The 15310-nt window shown below is 40.3% G+C and overlaps 1 protein-coding gene across 2 annotated transcripts in view; it reads right to left on the reverse strand.

The window, feature by feature from the left end:
- The window catches only part of Cdk6 (cyclin dependent kinase 6), a 223534-nt gene that overhangs the window by 71678 nt on the left and 136546 nt on the right, over positions 1–15310 (reverse strand). The window lies entirely within an intron of this gene.

Here is a 15310-nt window from a genome sequence, read left to right on the forward strand (position 1 = left end):
TTTTTGGTCTTTTTGAGACAGGGTCTCCCTGTAGCCCCAGCTGTCCTGGAGCTCACTATGTAGACCAGGCTGGCCACCACACCCAGTGAGGGTGAATTCTTTATTTTCAGATAGTCAATAAATAAAATTAAAAAACATTTTATTTATTATTTTTAATTTTATGTGTATGCGAGTATTGCCTGCGTGTAGGTAAGTGCACCCGAGTCGTGCAATGCCCACAGGACAGAAGAGGCTGTCGGATCCCCTGGAACTGGACTTATGACAGTTGTTAGCTGCCATGTGGGTTTGAAAACCTGGGTCTTCTGCAAGAACAACCCATGTTCTTAAATGCTGAGCCATCTCTCTAGCCCAATGAATAAAAATTTTTACATGAAATTTACATTATTCGGATCCTTTTGCCCTTCTTTTGTCTAACTGTATTACTATCTAAATTTCCGGAAATTTGGCTTTCCAGGTTAGTTGGTACATGTGCCTTAGTATTGGAGTAGCAAGTTTCTATAAATGGTTGCCATCAATTTCTTTCTCTCCTTGTATGTACACACTATCCTCATCAAAGGATGGACTTTATTCTCCTTCCTTTTTTAAAAAAAGTGTTTATTTTCTGTATATGAGTGCACTGCCTGCATGTAAGTGCACTTGTGTTGTACAATGCCAGCAGAGGAGAGAATAGGGCATTGGGATCTCCTGGAACTGGAGTTACAGATGGTTGTTAGCTGCCATGTGGGCGCTGGGATTCTAACCTGGGTCTTCTGCAAGAACAGCCAGTGCTCTCAACCACCGAGCCATCTCTCCAGCCCTGGACTTTATTCCCCTGTCATGGTTCAGTGACCACAATTCCCCTTTCATTGAATATGACCTACAGAATTGGAAGGAATGTCTAGGACTGTCAAAGCTAGTTCATAAGCAGCCTCACAGCCTGGGCCCTTTCAAGTGCCTGCTCTTGAGGTGCTTCTTCTCAGGACCCAGCTGTGATGCCCTGAGGAGTTCATGAAGATGCTGCAATTGACAGCACCAGCTGAATTCTCATCTGAAAGCTATGTGGGCCATTGAGCTTGGACAACGAAGACCAACTGATTCTTTAGGTAGTCTAGGAACTGCTACAATGAGTCCAGTCAACTGACAAGAGTGAGAGCAATAACAAAATGGTGTGCTTTTAACTTTTGGGGTCTATATGGCAGCACTGACAGGTTTCTCTTCTTCATTTCACTTAACATGTTTTGCTTTAATTTCACCCACTGGCCAGTTTTGTTTAGAGAGACGTCTGACTGAAATCTAAAAGAAAGGATCATATCAGACACGGTGACACACACCTGTAATCTTAGCATCTGGAAGGCTGAGGCAGAAGGATCATGAATTTTGAAGCCAGTCTAGGTTACATACCGAGATCTTGTCTCAAAACAACTGCAGCAACAAATTGGAGAAATTATGGTTATATATAAAAAAAATAACCAAAATACAAACTGGTAATACCAAAACAATGCTACTCTAGTTATCATTTGGCTTCAATACACAGCTTTCTGGCATCATCTCCCATAGTACCTCTATATCCTTGACACCCCTTGTCACACCCTAGACTACATCACTGGTTTTCAAACTTGACAGCAAACAGAATCATCAATGGAACTTTTAGAAAAACGTAGGGGTCTGGACCTTATCTTGCCCCGCTAAGTCACCTGTTTATGTCTGGGCCCTGTTTTTCTCCCCTGCCCCCTTTCTTTTTCTCTTTCTTTCTTTCTTTCTTTCTTTCTTTCTTTCTTTCTTTCTTTCTTTCTTTCTTTCTTCCTTCCTTCCTTCCTTTCTTTCTTTCTTTCTTTCTTTCTTCCCTTCCTTTCTTTCTTCTTCCTTTCTTTTTTTTGATTTACTTATTTTTATGAGTGTTATGCCTGCATGTGTGTTAGTGCACCTGTGTTGTGCAATGCCTAAGGAGGAGAGAAGAGGGTGTCAGATCCCCTGGAACTGGAGTTACAGACAGTTGTTAGCTGCCATGTGAGTGCTGGTCTTTTGCAAGAATAGCCAGTGCTGTTAACTGCTGAGTCCTCCCCTTTTCCCCTTTTAAATTATGTTTATACTGTAGTTGAACTAACGATATTTGCCTAAAGAGGCATCTTTTTGCTCCCATCTTCCTGGAAAAGAAACTCAATTGTATAAGACATGTTTCTATTTAATTCTCAAGTAAAACAATCCCAACAATATCTGGGGTCTACATTAAAAAATAACTAATAATCTTCTGTAATAGATATAAAAATAGCATTTTTTAAAGTCACTTTTTTTTTCTTTGAGACAGGGTCTCCCCGTAGCCCCAGCTGCCCTAGAAACTCACTATGTAGACCAGGCTGGCCTTGAACTCACAGAGATCCACCTGCTTCTCAAGTGCTAGGATTATAGGCATGCGCCACCATGCTGGGCCCTCTAAAAATCATTCTTTGGTTTATATATTATTGTCCTGTATATCAAAAAAACTTTCTCAGCATTCACTTCTCAATTTATATGGCTAGTCTATATTCTATAATCCAGAGTCCTTCAATTCTTATATAAAGTTGCTGTAATTTTAAAATCTAAAATTTTATTATTTTAAAATGTTTATTACAGCTGGGCGTGGTGGCGCACACCTTTAATCCCAGCACTCGGGAGTCAGAGGCAGACAGATCCTTGTGAGTTCAAGGCCAGCCTGGTCTACATAGTGAGTTCAGGTCAGCTGGGACTACAGGGAGACCCTGTCTCAAAAAGCCAAAAAAAAAAAAAAAGTTTATTACAACTAAATCTAGCTTTAAGTTCTTGATAACAAAGTGTAACAAATTTTCCTGGCAGCAAAATATAAATATATTTTTCTTAGGAATTATTATACCTCTATGTCTCTAAAAATGATGGAAAATTGCCTAACTCACAGTCAGTTTAAGTCATATGTAAGTCGAAAAGAATTACTAATTTGAGAGATTAATAAAGTTAAAAAGCACTGATGAAAACGTTTCAAGGTTTTAGTACATGAAATGAAACGTGTACTAAACATTTTAAGCAAAGTTCTCTGCATTAAATAATTCAAGATATCTTTAAAAATCAAAGTATAATGGTTGAGTCCGACTTTGAGAATATTCTTATGGGAAGCACTGGGTGCAGTATGTAAAGATCAACACCAAGAATCTGTGACAAAGGTTGCTACTAATGGTAACAATGCAGTTGTCTAGTAAGCAAAGGTAACAATAGAAACTATGGACAGAGTTTGGTGGCTGACGCCAGCTGGAACCAAAGCAAATACCATGTTTATTACAATCATTACATGTATTAACAGCCTCTAGAGGTGCTGAATGGATTTGGCAACAGGAGGGGGGAGGAGTTCAAGGATATTTACATAAGCGAATGTATCTGTTTAGATGGCTTTGATCTCTATTCACAATTTTTTTTGAGTCAGTTCAATAACACTGTAAGATAAAGTAGAGCCAAGGCTAACACTGACTCAAAATACATGTGAGAGTCAACTGTTCTCACTTAATAGTCTACTTAGCAGTTTTTTTATTCATGCGCCCTTTTCACCAGGATCCTCAAGATACTGCCGACCACTGGGTTCATCCTTATTAAATGGTTGGCTACAGCAGTAGAGAGATCTCAGTGAATGTCACTGGAGATCCGTCTTCCTTTTGCCTGTCTGCATGGTCTCTGCCCTGGAGTAGCCCTATCTATCTGCCATATGCCTCCAGCTTTGTACTGGGTTTGGCCACTGGGACGTTTTGGCAAGAGTTCAGAGAAGGAGGGAGGTCAGGTCCTTAACTCCTTGATTTCCTCCCAGTAAGTTGTCTACAGCTGGCTGTGTTGCCGTCACAATGCCAACGTCTGCTTTAGGCAGCTAGTTCAACTGGATCCTCTTCCTTTAGAGCCTAGGAGTAGTAACAGCCCAAATACCCCAAGAGTCAAGGTACGGCACTGTCCTGGAACCCCAGCATCTCTGTCAATCATCTCAGTAAACATCCTCCAGGAAATACCTTATCTTGAGTATGCCACCTGTTTTCTCTCAGAACCTTGATTCATTCATATAATTTACAGATGAAGAAAGTCCTGTGAATAAAACTTCTCCAGGTCTGTTTCCTCATCGGTCAGGATGATATCTGGACTGGGTGACCTGTCCTGTGCTCTGTTAACATTCTATGAAGTGCTAAACGAGGTAAGGTTAATGAGGACTTGCAACATATACTGCACAGAGCATCCTTCATGTCCTTGCTGTCCTTCACTGTGGTGATTCCTTAGGACGTGCACCAGTGGTGAGATATGCCACTATTAGGGCTCTCACTCTAACATGCCTCAAATGTGAACACAGATACAGATTATGAGGATCAGGGACATCATCTCTGACAAATTACAGAATCTTTTCAAACTGTGCTATCTATTTGCTCTATGCAAACCCCAAACTTTTCCAATAGATTATGTTTTTGTTTTCCTACAGAAAAGTGGTATGGTTTTGTGAAATAAAAACTAAAACTACTGAAAGGGGCTGGAGAGATGGCTCAGCGGTTAAGAGCACTGACTGTTCTTGCAGAAGACCTGGGTTCGCATCCCAGCACCCACATGGCAGCTGTTTAACAGCTGTCCGTAACTCCAGTTCCAGGGGATCCGACAGCCTCTTGCATTGCATGACACGGGTGCACTTACCTACATGCAGGCAATACATGCATACACATAAAATGAAAATAATAAATAAAATGTTAAAAAAACCCCTAAAACTACTGATAATTTCACTGTCTTCATAAAGGGTCTAAAATAACCAATTCTTTAATACTGTGCATTTAAATTGAGCATATTAGGAAGAATCAGAATTTGAATTCTTTCAAGCAGTCTTCTTATTATAATGCTCCATGGAAATTATTAAAGAGTCAAATATCAATAAAACCACATAGAATACTTTACAATAAATATAATGGAGCCATGTTAGAGTCACTCATTTGTAATCCAGGGGTTAGAGGAGGGGTTCTGACATACGACAAGAAAGTCCTTCAGCCCCACAGCTGCCTGGCTCACAAGCGGCCTGTGACTCCCATCAGATATAATGATGTCCTACCAACTAGCCTTTGCTTGTGTGGAACCCTCTTTCCCTGAAACTGCAGACTCAAATTTTATAGTCCCAGGGACTCTTTTTCTGAACTTTCATTTCTCCTTTATAGCTAAGTATAGGTCACTCACAAAGGTTTCACTCTATGGTCTAGTTTGCTTTCTACTGCCGTGATAAATATCGTGACCCAAAATAAAGGGTTTATTTCAGCTTACAACTCCCAGGTCATAATCCAACACTGGGAGAAGTCAGGGCAGGAACTCCAGGCAGGAACCTGGAGATAGGAACTGAAGCAGAGACCATGGAAGAACACTGTTTCTTCAGCCACCTTTCTTACACAGCCCAGTCCACTTGCCTACGGATGGCACCACCCTCAGTGGAATGGGCCTTCCCATAGCCAAGTAGCAATTAAGAAAATGCCTCTTAGCCAGACATGCTTTTAATCCTGGCACTTGAGAGACAGAGACAAGCAGATCTTTGTAAGTTCAAAGCCAGCCTGGTTTATATAGTAAGTTCCAGGTCTGCCTGCGGAGGGGGGATGGGAAGGAAGGGGAGGGAAAGCGGGGAAGGGAGGAGAGGAAAGGAGGGGAGGGGAGGAGAAGAGAGACAATAAAGGAAAATAAAGAGTCTCATAGATACGGCCATAGGTCGGTCTTGTTTAATTAAGTCTTCAGTTGAGGTTCCCTCTTCCTACTTTGTGTCAAGTTGCCAAAAACTAACTGGCACACTCCAGAGAGGAAACCTTACATACAACACAGGTCAAATTGAGTTCAATTAAGTTCATCGCGTGCTCACATTATAAGAGGCACCATGTTAGTAATGGCCAGTGTGGTCACAGACTAGGAAAGCAGTAGGAAAACTTAAAACAGCCAAATGCCTGGGTTGGAGGACAACTGGGGGCAGGAGGTGTTGCATAGTCATTTAAGTGCAGAATGCTAGGTTCTGTCATAGTTCCTCCTACTTTCTCTTCTTCGGGTAACTGCTCTCTCCAAGACTGCTTCCTCAGTTAGTCATTTTACTTGTATGATGCACAACTCCAATTTCCAATTTAGGGCTGTCCCCAAATTCATATTGTACCCAGAACTCTGCAGAGGACCCGATCCACTACTGGACATCACCATGTAGTCCTCCCTTAAGAACTTTAGATTCAAAATGCATTAGCCATCCTTCCTTTGAACCTTGCTTCTTCTCTTATACTCCCTCTCTCCTCAAGCAAAACTACCATTTACCCAGGTCCCTGGCTTAACTCCACTATTAGCTCACTCAGAGATGAGAGATTTTTCAAATATGCATGCTGTGTCATGCCTTGTGCTGAGTCTTTTCTCAAGAAGGTCTACTTCACAGATGCATTCTTATAAAACCTCATCCTGCCTAGTCCACCCCAAACACAAATGACCACAGCTCTTAATGCTCTGTATTGCCTTCATGGTATCCTTACAGCCTACTAGACCCCAAGTCAGCCTTTTAGAGGGCAGAGACCTAGGTGAACTTTTCAAACCTAACACCTTTCAGAGCAGTGTATACAGCAGGTATAAAATAAATGCCTGTTCCAAAAAAAATGTATGAGGTAGCCAGACAGCAGAATGGAGGGTTCCAGGGTTAAGCAGGAGAAGTCAGGGCAGGATATGGAGCATAGTTGTGTCCCCAGATCCATGCCAGGTACTGAGAGTCTATCAGCAATATCTTTAATGAACAGATGACTTTTTAATAAAGTGCCAGGACCACTTTATTTTTGTAAAATGAAGTTCTCAAATGCCCAAAGCTGCGTTGTTTAAATTTCATCTTGAACTTGTGAAACTTAAAACAGTCATGACTTGCTAAATGTCTCTGTTTCAAGCAACAAACTCATTCTCTTTGCAAAGTACAGTATAGCATAGTTTTGATTCTGACACTAAACAATCAGCACTTGATCTCTCTCTGTCTTCACCATAGAAACCAAGCAAATATTTGTAGACATTCCTTCAACCTTTACAGATAAGTAGAAATGAAAATTATTCTAAACACAGGATATGGCAGGCTGCACAGCTCGTCGCTTCCTCTTCAAAGTTGTTTTAACTCTTAAGGAAATCTGTATGCTTTGGGAGGCCACATAATTACTCAGCTTTCAAAGAGAATTTTAAAAAAATGATTTATTTTTGTTATGGAAACAAATGCCTTTAAGGTCTGTGCCTTCCTTCTCCTTTGTCACTGCGTTCATTTTTGCACAGGCAGTATGCCAAACAACTACAGGAGTTCTAGCAGGTTACATGGCTAGTGCAAATGACAGGAAAATGGAAGCAGAGCTGTAAAAACTAAGCTCAGGCACACACACCCTCCAACATCTGTGAACTCTGCAGGCATTGCCTTCCTTAAATGGGAAAGAGTTGGAGGTCCTCAGCTGAAGGAGCCACCAAGGTGTAGCTCATTCTGCGGCGTGCACCCCCTGCACCCTCCCATCTTCAGTATGTCACAGAGGTGGACACAGCAAAAGAAAACCAGCCATGCACTTTCTAACTAACCTGGGCTACCAAAAATGCATTCCCAGTATGAAGGACTCTGGAGTTCTCACTGGATGTTATGTTTTCAAATGTTAAAGGTAAGAAATAAAGGAAACATGCTTTTGAAGATTAGGATGTTTCATGCTGTTCATTTGGCAAGATTAAAATTGCAAACAAAGGCAGAGGACGAAACAGAAGACTCAAATTGCAGCATTAGGAATTTGGGTGAGCCAGGATGACTATTTTCTGACAAGAACTGTTAAATATCAGAATAGACTTCTGTGGGATTGTGTGATCTTCTCTCTGAAGCTTTTCATTTTTATCTTATTTGAGGATTCAGAAAAGGGCTAGGAAAAGAGGGGGAAGAAAATGTTTGTAAAACACAGCGGAAGTAAAGTTCTGCACTGAACTGACCATTTAGTACTTTATATACTCTTCAGTTATGAGACGTGCTAATGATTCTTTAAAAAAATGTGTTAATTCTTTGAGAATTTCATTACAATGTCTTTTGACCATATTAACCCCTCCAACTCCTCCCAGATCCATGCTGTCTCCATACTCACCCAACTTTTGTGTCCTCATTTTTTTTTTTTAACCATCAAGTCCAATTTGTGCTACTCATATACAATTAGGTATGTGGCCATCCACTGGAACTTGGTTGACCTATCAGGGCCACACCCTTAAGGAAAACTGACTCTCCCTCTTTCAGCAGCTATCGAATGCCAATTGCTTTTCAGCTATGGGTGGATTCATGCCTACCTCCCCCTTCCATACTTTCATTCTGTGAGTTTGAGCAGGTCTTGTGTCACCATGCTGTCACTACCACTGAGAGTTCGTATGTATCACTACCCTGCTATGTATGGAAAATGCTATTCATTGAAGTCATTCACCATTTCTGGCTCTTGCAATCTTCTGTTCCCCTCTTAGGAAGAGGGTTCTGAAGCAAGGGACAGGTATGCCCCATTTGGAACTGAGCAGTGTCTTGCACCAGTGGGCCAGTCCAGTCATCATTGTAGCTTGCAGGGTTCACAGCTGAGTAAGACTGATAATTACTTTTCTCTTTCAGCAGTGTGCATAGCATGTTCTAGCACCATGAAAGCTAGATAATAAGGATGAAGCTTTGAGGTCAGATAGATTTCTCTATGCTCTACAACACACGTACGTATGTATCTTCAGCAATAGGGTCTTACTGTTAAGTTCTAGACAGCAGCCAAAAGCAAAGGCAATACTCAGTAATTTTTGGGGTCTATATGAATGAATACTTTTGTCAATAGGTAAGAGACGGTGGACAGAACAAGTCTGGGAGCAATGAACTGGTGAGTGGCAGAGCCAGGAACTGAAGTGGAATCCAACTCAGATTTAGTCTCGCTGTGGAGTCACTGGCTTCAGATATTCCCTTTCTTTTTGCTTTTTAAGGTGTGTAGTGCAATGGTGCTGGGAATTGAACTTAGGGCCTCACACATGTGAGGCAAGCACTCTACCACTGAGTTATCCTCCCAGCTCATTTGGATATTTTTGAGGCAGGGTCTTGGTATTACATAGTTCTGGCTAGCCTGGAACTTTCTATGTAGACTAGGCTGGCTGTGAACCTGAAGTGATCCTTCTGTCATGCCTCCAGAGTGCTGGGATCACAGACATGTACCACCAAGCCTGGTTCAGTTTTTTTTTTCTTTTGTTTAACTATCATAAAAATTACATGTATTTAAAAAATAAACATTTCTAAAGCAATGTAGGTTTGCTAAAAAGCTGACAAGAACAAAAGATGTTCCTAGAACAATGGTATCCAGAAGGATTTCACTAAGTGGCCACCAGTTGAGACATCAGTGTCATGGATATGCCAAATGGTTTGGTCCTGTATGGAGGTCAGGGAAGGACTACTTAACCACGGTGTTCTGAATGGGGCCAGAAGCCTGGCACAGTGGGCATGTTTCTGCTATCCCCTCAGAACATTCCTGGAGACCACAACATTGTCCTTCCTCCCAACCTTGTTCTCCTTTTCTATTCTTCTATCTTTGCAAATGAAATCATCCTCTAACCAGTTCCTGAAGTCAGGCTCTTCTTCAAACTCACCTCTCATTCATTTACAGACTCAATGTATAAGGCTGCCTTCTCATTGACAAAGATGACACAACGCACAGAGGACTAGAGTTGTAGAAATAGGCAAAGGAAAACACAGTTTGGGGAGCTTGAACACCATTGCCTACTATTTTATAACACAATTCCAAGCCCGAACATACCAAGAAACCAACTACAGCATTAGGCACAATAACTGTTCAAATAGGAGAACTTCATGGATATAACAGCACTCTGAATTAACTATCTGATTTTCAAGTTGCTTAAAACAAAAAGGTCTGATATGGAATATATGTCCTTAGCTCTTTAAGTTTTCTCCTCTATATTTTATTAACTCTATTTTATGCTCAGCACATTTAATACATCTTTAGAATTTAAAATTCACCTCACATATGTTCTACAAACAGGTGATCACTGAACAGGAATCCATTAATACACAATTACAGACTCCATGTAAGTTCATTTGCTATTAACGAATTGCAATGCTTCTCTTGAAATCGCCTTAGTTTCTAGGAAGAACCACACGAATACCAAGGACTTTATAAAGTATTTCTAGGTATATCCGCTGTCAGGAGAGAGACATGTGTGAACATAAAAGCCAGCAGAAGGTTTCTCACCTAGGCTCAGGGCTTGAGCTGCACCCGTGTTTAGGGCACTGTGGTTGTTGCATGCAAACACTGCTTGAAAGGAAAAGTAACCTTCCAAGTTCATGTTAAGCTTGGCTTTTACCTCAGAACTAATTCAAAGAAACATGACCTTTCCATTTATAAACATTTCAAAGAATGTTGCTACTTTCTAGAAATCTCCGGCAGGTAGTTTCTTTTATCCTTAAAGCTGGTGATCTAAGAAGTAATTATAGTGGTATCTAAGAAAAGATGTAGAATGCAGAAAATATTTTTATCCTCCAGTAAACAAAAAGTTCTCTTAAATCACTACAGTAGAGTCTTAATATAAACAGGACTCTTGTATGTGGCAAAAAATAGATGTAGGGTCTAGTGATGAGTCTTCTGGAACACTCTAAAAGAAGGAACAGCTTCCTGCTCTGTCCATCTACAGCATACCTCCCATAGAGCCTCTGCTGATGTGGTATGACCACAAGAATCTGCTTCCATCCCTGTTACCCCACAAAACCAAATGTGACAATGGTAGAGACCAAGTCTTACTTCTTTTCAGATCCCCAATGCTTGCTTTGTTTTTGGTTTTCTGTTATTACAACAAAATACCTGAGACCATCAAGTTATAAGAGAAAAGGTTTATTTTACCTCACAGTTTTGAAGGTTCTAGCCTATGATCAGTTGGCCCCACAGCCTTGAGTCAGTGGTGAGGCAGAACATCACTGCAGGAGCTCCTGGAGGAGCAAATTGCTCACATCAGGAGCCAAGGAGCAAAGAGAGTCAGAAAGTGGATAGGGTCCCACAGTCCTTAAGGGCCATGCTACCAATGACCTAAAGATCTCCCATTAGACCTTACCTCTTAAAATTTCCATAGCCTCTCAGTGATTCCATCCTAGGGATCAACTTTTAACACTTTGGCCTCTAGTAGATATTCGAAATCAGAACTGTATCATTTGCTATTGTGTTTGGCCCACAAGTAGGCATAAAAAAACTGTTAAATGATGATCAAGACAAACACCCCTCTGAAAATGCCCCCAAACTCCGTAATACCAAAATCAAACAAACAAAACCAAACCAGAATAACAAAGCAAACTAGGAATGGGGGAAAAAGAATTCTGTCTTTGGGTTATAATGAAAGTATAAAAAAGATTCACAAATACAACAACAAAATCCATTTTATAATCTTATCTTAAAGAAAATCTCTCCTAGGCCAGGTGTGTCAGTACAAGCCTGTAATCCCAGCTCTCAGGAGACACAGGCAGGAGGAATGCCACAAGTCTGGGTCCAGCCTGGTCTACAAAGCAAGTGACAGGACAGCCAGGGTTACATAGTAAGACCCCGCCTCAAACAAACACAAGCACAAATACAAAAAAACCAAACCAAACCAAAACAAACACTCTCATAAAGAACAAATTAAATTTTAACCACTACTGGCATCAGCTCACATATATATACATACTCACCTAAGATATTATTTACTTAATTTTCTTTTTTAAAAAAATATTTTATTTATTATTTTTATTTTATGTGTATGTGTGTATTGCCTGCATGTATGTAAGTGCACCCATACCATGAAAAGCCCTAGGCGGATAGAAGAGGATGTCAAATCCCCTGGAACTGGAGTTACGGATTGTTGTTGGCCACCATGTGGGTACTGGGAAAAGAACCTGGGTTCTCTACAAGAGCAACCAGTGCTCTTAACCACTGAGCCATCTCTCCAACCCCTTATTTTTACTTTTTATACGTTTTGTCTGCATAAAAGTGTACCCATGTTCTGTAATTCCCTCGGAGGACAGAAGAGGCTGTTGGATCCCCTGGAACTGGAGTTATGGACAGTTGTTAGCTGCCATGTGGGTGCTAGGATTCGAGCCCAGGTCTTCTGCAAGAAGTCAGTGTTCTTAACTGCTGAGCCATCTCTCCAGCCCTACTTAATTATCTTTAGGTATACACAACTCAACATGGACTATGTATTTTCATCTAAGTACAAATCTGTGAAACCACCTCTTAGAAGAATATATCTGCTATTTATATCACCATAGAAGGTCCTCCTTGTACACTTATGGTATATCTGTACTCCACTCTGATGTAACACCATGGACTACTTTTGCCTGAATGTCATCTAAGGGGTCATGCAGGATGTATGCACACCTTTATGTCTGGTTTTGTTTGTTCAATGTGGAATGTAAAAACTGTCCATGCTATGTGCATCAGTATCAACATGGCAGAATTGATTTAGTCATTGAAATTTTTTTTTTCTATTGATGGGTATCATTAGATTTTGGGACAGTGAATGAACATCCTGTGTTGAATGTTTTTTGTGTGTCACTTGCTGGATATGGACACTCATTTCTTTGGGGTACATACGAAGAGGAAAATGTTTAGTAGATACCACCAGTTTTCCATGAATTTTAACCATTTTTAAAGCCCCCTCCCCCAGTGATGGATGAGAATTCCATTTTCTCTGCATCTTGGTGCCACTCAGTATTCCCAACCCATTAGTTACAACATTTCCTACTGTTAGTCTAGACTGAAATTGTATTTTTTGTAACCTGTGAGAATGTAAGATTCTAAAAATGATAATAATATCTGGATTTATTTGTCTTCCTTTCTTTCCTCCTCCACCCTTGGTCCATCCTTCCTCTTTTGACAGTTCTTATCATATTGCTTAGGCTGGTCTCCAACTTGTAGGCTACACAAGCCATCTTCATACCTCAGCCTCCTGAGTAGTAGGAACACAGGCATGTGTTACCAAACTTAAAATTTGGATTTTTTTTCTTTCTATTAGTTACTTTTCTGTTGCTGTGATAGAAACACTGACCAAAGCAACTTATAGAAGGAAAAGTTTATTTGCGCTTATGATTCCAAGGGGCAAGGGGCAGCATGGAGGCAGAGGTGGCTGGAGGAATGGTGGAAGCTAAGCTCTCACATCTTTAAGCAGGCACGGGAAGTGAGAGAGAGAGAAAGCAACTGGAGATCTGGCAAGGCTTAAGAACTCTCTAAGCCCTCCCCCAGTGACATGCTTCCTCCAACATGGCCGTACCTTCTAAGACCTCCTAAAACAGAGCCACCAACTGGGGACAAAATGTCCAAATACTTGAAGCCTGTAAGGGACATTCTCATTCAAACCATCACAGTCTTTTTGAGACAGGGTCTCCCTGTAGCCCCAGTTGGCCTGGAACTCACTATGTAGACCAGGCTGGCCTTGAATTCAGACATCTGCTTGGCTCTACCTCGCAAGTGCTGTGATTAAAGGCATGTGCCACCATGACTGGCAACAACGCATTTATAAATTAGCTAAATAGACTCCCTTTGTTCAGAGAGAATAAACAGTGATACCCATCAACTATATACATATGTAACTCAACAGTTTAAGACAACTTAAAAATGTTAGATGTCTCTGTCCTTTCTATATTAGACTTTAAGCAAATTCCCAACTCTTTTAAGTATCTGTGTGGCCTTGTCTCCATATTTATAGAGTTCTTAGACAATTTGGACATTGAATATAGAATTAAACTGAGAAGTATTTTGAAATGTTTGTTTGAATACCAACAATTTACATTTTATGTCTTACAGGGTTTATACTGAGCTCAATATTGTATAACTGTATTAATTCAACAGTGAACCTAAAAATTTTATAGCTACTTTTGAAAGAGATGTATCTTTGCTTTGGAAATTGTTATTGAGTATGTTAAAGCTGTAATGAAATGCTTCTTCTAATATATATATTCTAATATATATATAAATAGAAGTTTTAGATGCTGTTGCATAGTGGTTTTATTGGGCTTCTTGTACACAAAATTCTGGAACATCATGCTAAACTAAAATACTGAACTGTATCTTGTCAGAATATAGCCTTGAAGTTTAGTTAAGGGGTAAACTTTAAGCTGTTGGCCCCTGTTGTCACATTTCCCTCTAAAGAGCTCATGTTGCCGTATTTCCATGGATAGTGAGCCTACGCCCACATTCATCAAGGCATGGAATTTAAAGATGGGGAACCAAGGCAACCACTGAGGGTGGGGATTCAGGGATAACAGCTTTTGTTCACGTGGTACCATTTTCCCTTGTGTATGAACTTGGAATGCCCATGATTGCTTCATTTAGTCACTGAACCTGTGCAGGGTGCTATTCAGTGTCTGACCATTTTTAGTGACAGCTACAGAAGGGCTCTTGCCCTTATGGGGTTTATAGTCTTATTGGTTAAAAATGCGGCAAGAAACATGGAAAAGAATACAGTGATTCAGTATCCCTGGATTCTGAAAGTTATGTTTTAAACATACAGAATCTGTGAGGTTCTGAAGATGATTTAAAAAAGAAATGAATTTAAAGTAGCCTTATCAATATTTTCCACTAATGCCAAAGACACTCCCTACACAGAGGCATTCTGGTGGTATTTTGGAGAAGTAGAGAGCCCATTTGACTACAGTGTGAAGTAGTCCTGATTGAAACCCTCCTGTTTCTTTCTTTCTTTTTTTTCTTTTTTTGAGACAGGGATTCCCTGTAGCCCCAACTGGCCTGGTCTTGCTATGTAGACCAGGCTAGCCTCGAACTCATAGAGATCTGCCTGTCTCTGCCTCCTGAGTGCTGGGATTAAAGGTGTGCAACACCACACTCCTGTTTCTTATGAAGAGTTTAGATAATGCCTAGAGATACTCTATGAAAAAGTCCTAAGTCAACAAATTTGGATGCAAAATCCATTTTCTTTAAATTCATATTTCACACTGACATGTTAAAGGGTATATGAAGTCCTGCAGTGTAAGGAAACCAATTTAACTTGGGGATTTACCAAACAGTGATTTTTCTCACTCATACAACATCTATTACCATTTTCCAAGGATTGCTTGGAAAATGCTTTGTAAAACACTGACCTATGATCATGTGCAGAGCTGGGAGCCTAAGTAATATAAAGTTTAAATATTCCTAACATTCTTAACTAATACATGTGAGAAAACATGGCTGTGTATTGAAAACTAAAGTCCAAAATAGAGAACAAAAGTTATAAAATACCCTTCAGAACTTCAGTATGACTATAATCACTCTGTATTATATTAGATGTTGGTGGTGACCACACCTTGCTCTATTAACTACACTATTTCTGTCCTTACATGTTCATG

This window comes from Nannospalax galili, unplaced genomic scaffold, assembly GCF_000622305.1.
Source record: "Nannospalax galili isolate Female #2095 unplaced genomic scaffold, S.galili_v1.0 scaffold85, whole genome shotgun sequence".
Taxonomy (NCBI): domain Eukaryota; kingdom Metazoa; phylum Chordata; class Mammalia; order Rodentia; family Spalacidae; genus Nannospalax; species Nannospalax galili.